Source organism: Tupaia chinensis, unplaced genomic scaffold (genome assembly GCF_000334495.1).
Source record: "Tupaia chinensis unplaced genomic scaffold, TupChi_1.0 Scaffold000113_1, whole genome shotgun sequence".
Lineage (NCBI taxonomy): Eukaryota > Metazoa > Chordata > Mammalia > Scandentia > Tupaiidae > Tupaia > Tupaia belangeri.
Window position 1 is genome coordinate 2,205,342 of NW_006159577.1, and position 5,663 is coordinate 2,211,004.

General features: G+C 42.2%; 1 protein-coding gene across 1 annotated transcript in view; it reads right to left on the reverse strand.

Annotated features, from left to right (window-relative positions):
• Window positions 1–5,569, reverse strand: part of ZRANB1 (zinc finger RANBP2-type containing 1) — an 89,748-nt gene extending 84,179 nt beyond the window's left edge. The window contains 1 exon segment of the mRNA XM_027770093.1: window positions 5,449–5,569. The gene's annotated coding sequence lies outside the window, so the exon portion shown is untranslated.
• Between the last annotated feature and the right edge of the window lie 94 nt (window positions 5,570–5,663).

Below are 5,663 nucleotides of genomic sequence, written 5' to 3' on the forward strand. Positions count from 1 at the left end.
ATATTGTGTGATCAACAAAATGTTGGGGGAAAAGGAATTGAAAACAACTGTAGACAGCAGAGATAGTGTAATAAGAAAGTGGAAAAGGGCAGAGGGTCAGACATGGGGTTAAAAAAAAAGATATATATATATATATAACTAGAAATGGAATATTATTGATGGTAACGCATGATTAAGCCACTATGCAGTTTATTCTAGATGGGAAACCACATTTAGTATGTTGTGATGATGCTCAGGGAATGAATGTAAATTAATTTAAAAAAAGAGTTTCAGGAGGAAAAAAAACACTGAAACTGTTCTTATCGAAATTTTTTTAAAAATGCGTATTTGATGACTGCAGTAAGCTATATAGCCTCAGCTAGGTACTACTTTATAGTATGTTTATTATACTCACTGAGGTTTATGCCTAAAGTCAGACTTGGGCTCATGTATATGTATGTGTCACCTGTGCTTGCTATTGGAAATATTTAGACTGACTAAGTTCATTAGCACATCAATTAAATGGGAGGGGGGAGGCATAGAAAGCAACCATGGATACCAGAGACAATGTGGGAGGAGGGTGGGACATGGCAGAAGGTGAGTGATAGAGAATCAAGGATGGTGGAAAAAAAAAAAAAAAAATATATATATATATATACAAGACATAAGAAATGGAAAATTATTTGTTGATAACACGTACGTTGATGTGCTTGATTGTGCCAATATACAGTGTATTCTGGATGGGGAAAAAAACGAAAAACAAATATTTTGGGCCTGGCAGATGGTATGGTGGTTAGGGCTGCTGGACTCCCACATAGCAGACTATGGTTAGAGTCCCGGACCTAGCAGCTTGCTTTCTCACTTTCCTTCTCTCTCTCTCTGGTCAATTAAAATAATGACAATGAATAAAATAATAATAAAAAAAAAATTCAAGAGGGGAAAAATGTTTTGAAGAACTAGAGGAGGAGGACAAGCTTCCACACTGATGAAGTAGAAAAGTCAAGATGGTAATCTGACGAGAGACCATATCCACAAACACCATGCCTCTTAACCACACACAGGCACTACACATTAGAAACATACACACCTATTTTCCAAATGCATAAGCATCCACCTATATACATATAATTATATACATTATCCTTGGTATACAAAAATACTACAGACCAGCTTATTTGTATTTCCTCCCAACAGTGTTGACAGGTAGCTGTGAATCATATATTCTCCTATTTCATCTAACTTATGATCAATGCCATGCTGCCAACATCTGAGGTTAAGAATGCATGCTGAAGCTACACATTATTTTCTCCTTTCCATGATGCTGTTACCTATATACAAATACAGAACAGCCAACTTAGTGTTACACATGCCAAACTCAAAACCATGTATCTGCCCCAGACTCATATATTAAGTAAACCACAGAATTGTGGTACTGTGGCTAGCAGGCGGCGTGTGGTTAAGGTGCTGTACTCCCACATGGTTGACTGTTGTTTGAGTCCCAGGCCTGGCGGCTTGCTTTCTCACTTTCCCTTTCTCTCTCTCTGGTTAAATTAAAAAATAATAATAAATAAAATAAAATAATTCTATTAAAAAAATTGTGGGGGCCCACAGATGGCATAATGGTTACATCACTGGACTCCCACATAGTCGACCGCAGTTTGGGTCCCAGACCCAGAGGCCTAAAACTCATGTTGGGGGGGACCAGCAGTTAGCCTAATGGCTATGTCACTGAACTCCCATGTAGTCGACCACGGTTCGAGACCCGGACCCGGTGGCTTAAAACTCACGCCAGGCGCGTGTGCACGTGTGCCCAAGATCCCAAGAGGAGAATGGAGGAGAAGGGACTGCGGCATGGCCATCCCCTCTGGGGGGTGATTTCTCGCTTTCTGTCTCTCTGTCTCTCTCTGTCTGTCTGGCGAGCACACACGCCCTATAGCAAAGACCTCTCAAAAAAAAAAAAACTCACGTTGGGTACATGTGCATGCATGTCCAAAATCCCAAGATGAGAATGAAAGAGAGGGGATTACAGCATGGCCATCCCCCCTGGGGGGTGATTTCTCCCCTTCTGTCTCTCTGTCTCTCCAGCGAGTACACACATACTATAGCAAAAATCTCTCTTAAAAAAATAAAAAAACTCACACCAGGTGCCTGTGCGTACGTGCCCATCACTCTGAGGGTTGAGTTCTTGCTTTCTGTCTCTGGCAAGCACACATACCCTAGAGCAAAAATCTCTCTAAAAAGAGAGTACTTATTTTTATATGATTAATATGATATGATCATTATTAAAATGTTGAGTATCTTCTATAGGCAGAGAACTGTTCTGATAACAGACATACACACACTGATCAAATTTTAAGTTTCCTTATTTCTTCCATGAGTAAGAGACAGAGAAAACCCCCAACAGGGTCTCTACCATGATTCATCCCAAGCCTTCAGCGAACCCTAGATCATGAGCATACAACTGTCCTGAGGAGTCAGGGAAGTCTCCAGATATGTACCAGGAACCTTCATCATGTAGGATTGCCTCACCATCAGACCCTCTGAGCAAGTATTTTTATACTTTTTTTTTCTTTTTTTTTTTTTAGAGGTTTTTGCTATAGGGCGTGTGCGCTGGCCAGACAGACAGAGAGACAGAGAGATAGAAAGTGAGAAATCACCCCCCAGGGGGGATGGCCACACCGCAATCCCTTCTCCTCCATTCTCCTCTCGGGATCTTGGGCACACACGCACACGTGCCCGGTGTGAGTTTAAGCCACCGGGTCCAGGATGCGAACCACGGTCGACTACACGGGAGTCCAGCGACATAGCCATTACACTAACTGCTGGTTCCTAAGTATTTTTTAAGACAGCCGTAATGTCAAATACTTGTCTCATAAACCATCAAAATCCCAGAAACTCCAATACTTAATTAAGGGTACACACTGCATATACTAGAACATCTCTGTAACCAAAAAAACCTTGTCAGACCATGTATCCATATTTCCCTGTGCTGAGTATGTGGTCTCCAATTAGAGGTTTTTGCTATAGGGCGTGTGCGCTGGCCAGACAGACAGAGAGACAGAGAGATAGAAAGTGAGAAATCACCCCCCAGGGGGGATGGCCACACCGCAATCCCTTCTCCTCCATTCTCCTCTCGGGATCTTGGGCACACACGCACACGTGCCCGGTGTGAGTTTAAGCCACCGGGTCCAGGATGCGAACCACGGTCGACTACACGGGAGTCCAGCGACATAGCCATTACACTAACTGCTGGTTCCTAAGTATTTTTTAAGACAGCCGTAATGTCAAATACTTGTCTCATAAACCATCAAAATCCCAGAAACTCCAATACTTAATTAAGGGTACACACTGCATATACTAGAACATCTCTGTAACCAAAAAAACCTTGTCAGACCATGTATCCATATTTCCCTGTGCTGAGTATGTGGTCTCCAAAGATACATAGCACAGAGTTCACATAGCATTTCTGAAAGGTCTAGCTAGGAAGTAGGATAATCGTTAAAAAAAATGAAGAGAAATCCAGGCTATAATACGCTAAGGAAAAAAGGAAGAAAGTCTTAAGTAAGAGAAAACTGATCAGCTCTCCTGGAGTTGAAGCAGTCAAAAGAGGTTTCTCAAGAGACAGAACCTAACTGGGCCCAGAGTAAAGAGAGTATTCCAAGAATACCAGGGGAAGAGGATTTCAAACAAAAAGAATGGCATAAGGAAAGGCTAAGGGGAGGGACTTCACAGGAACAACAAACAAGTTAGTTTGGCTAGAATAAAGGATTCACAAAAAGAAAAAAAGAGTTAAGACGGAAGAATGGATCATGCCCAGACTACAGAGAAATCTGAACATGCTAAGGAGCATGAACTTGGTTGTGCATGTATTTGTATTCTGAAAGTCTTTAAATTGTAAAGCAAAGAGGTCCAAGTACTCAAATGTGCAAGAAATCATTTACCCAAAGCATAAGTGGAGCACAAATATTTCAAATGCAACACCACATCCTTGAGAGAAAAAGTGTTCCAGGCCTAGATACAAGATGGTAATATCAGAGGAAGGGGAAGGCAAACAGAAATGTCTAATAAAATAGAACCAATAAAGTACAGTGATCTACTTTAGCAATTCTCACTTACTTATAAAGTTTGCATTTACTATGAAAGCAACACAAGTATAAAGTACATGGAACAGATCTCACTGTATCAGTTACCCATATGAAGCAATTCACCTCAAATGTTGTATAACTGGATCATGAGTTTCAAAACTATGCTAATCCTCAGACTTTAAATGTGATATGCCATAACCCCTATTGGTGTACAGATCTGGATCAAGGCCATGAGCTTAAAATACACTGCCATGAACGAGTTCATCATACTAACCCAAGCACATTTCAAAAGTAAATAAATGGGTGTCCTAATGCTCTGAGATATTAATAAACGGTGCTGAAACAGCAACAGAAATAAAACTCTCATGACATATTCAAACAATATCCTCCCTAAAAGACTAAAATGTGTTATTGCTGTCCTACTACCTCTTCACCCCCCCCATAGCCCAATAAAAACGCTGTTATGAACTTTTTAGTATGAGGAGGAAACTGGCTATCTTAAGACAAAAATTGAAAACACGGTTCTAAATTTTCTTAGAATTACCTCATTTAATACAAAATAAATAAATAAACAGGAAGCAAGACCTAGCTTTATTTTTTCTATAGTTTAAATGACTTTCTCAAGGCTCTGGCAAAAGCAAAGACCAAAATTCTTTATGATTGCCCTTTGGCTTATGGTTTGTACAGAGTCATCCTGTCCGATCAAAACAGGGGTACCCTAGAGGTTGCACAAGTGATAAAGAACTCAACTGAAACAAGACTTGTTCATGGTAGAGAAACTACTCATTATATAACATGTCTGAGAGTTAAAATTTTGTCAACTGTATTCCTAAAACAATACTACTGTACATTAAATTGATGAACATCATAAGCTGATTATATCGTGAGGCCAAAATAATTGAGTAAAGGGGGCCGCGCCTAAACAGTCTATGGAGCTACGGAAAGGAGGAATTAATGAACTGAAATAAGAAAATTCTCAACAAGAGTTTCACTGTATCTTAAAGATAATGCCCGGCTCAAGCTTCCAGGCTTCACCTACACTGCTGGTCCCTTGTGCTTAATGCAAGTATTCATTTCAGTTCTTTTGTCTGTGAAAATACCCGCACTATACCGCGGCAGAGAAAAAAAATAAGACTCTTGCACTGAGCAATCGCGATTGCGAGCGGAAGGGGTAATCTTTCTACTAGTCCCAGCTCCTCCTCCCCACCCTCCCGGTCGCCCCCCACCTTTATTTTCTTACCAGTGGCAACAACAGGAGGCCACTGCAAGACCCGGAGTGAGAGCGGCCGAGGGCCCTAATACAAGTTTGGAGACCAGCACCAACTTGTGGCGATGGACTCAAGTATTTACGGCCTATTGCAGAGGGGAGCGGAACCCCACTCACCGACTCGTATCTGGCAGGAAAAGAACTTGGGAGAAAATCTGGCGGAAGAGAGGTGGCAGGGCCGGCGACGCGTCCAGCTGCGGCCGATCGATGGTCGGTAAACAAGCCGGGCGGACCCACCCTCCCACGGCCCCAGGCCAGTCCCCGCACCCGGAGAGCCCAAGATGGAAGCGCGACCAGCGGCAGCCTGGGGTCCCCCGCCCCCCCCCGCCCTG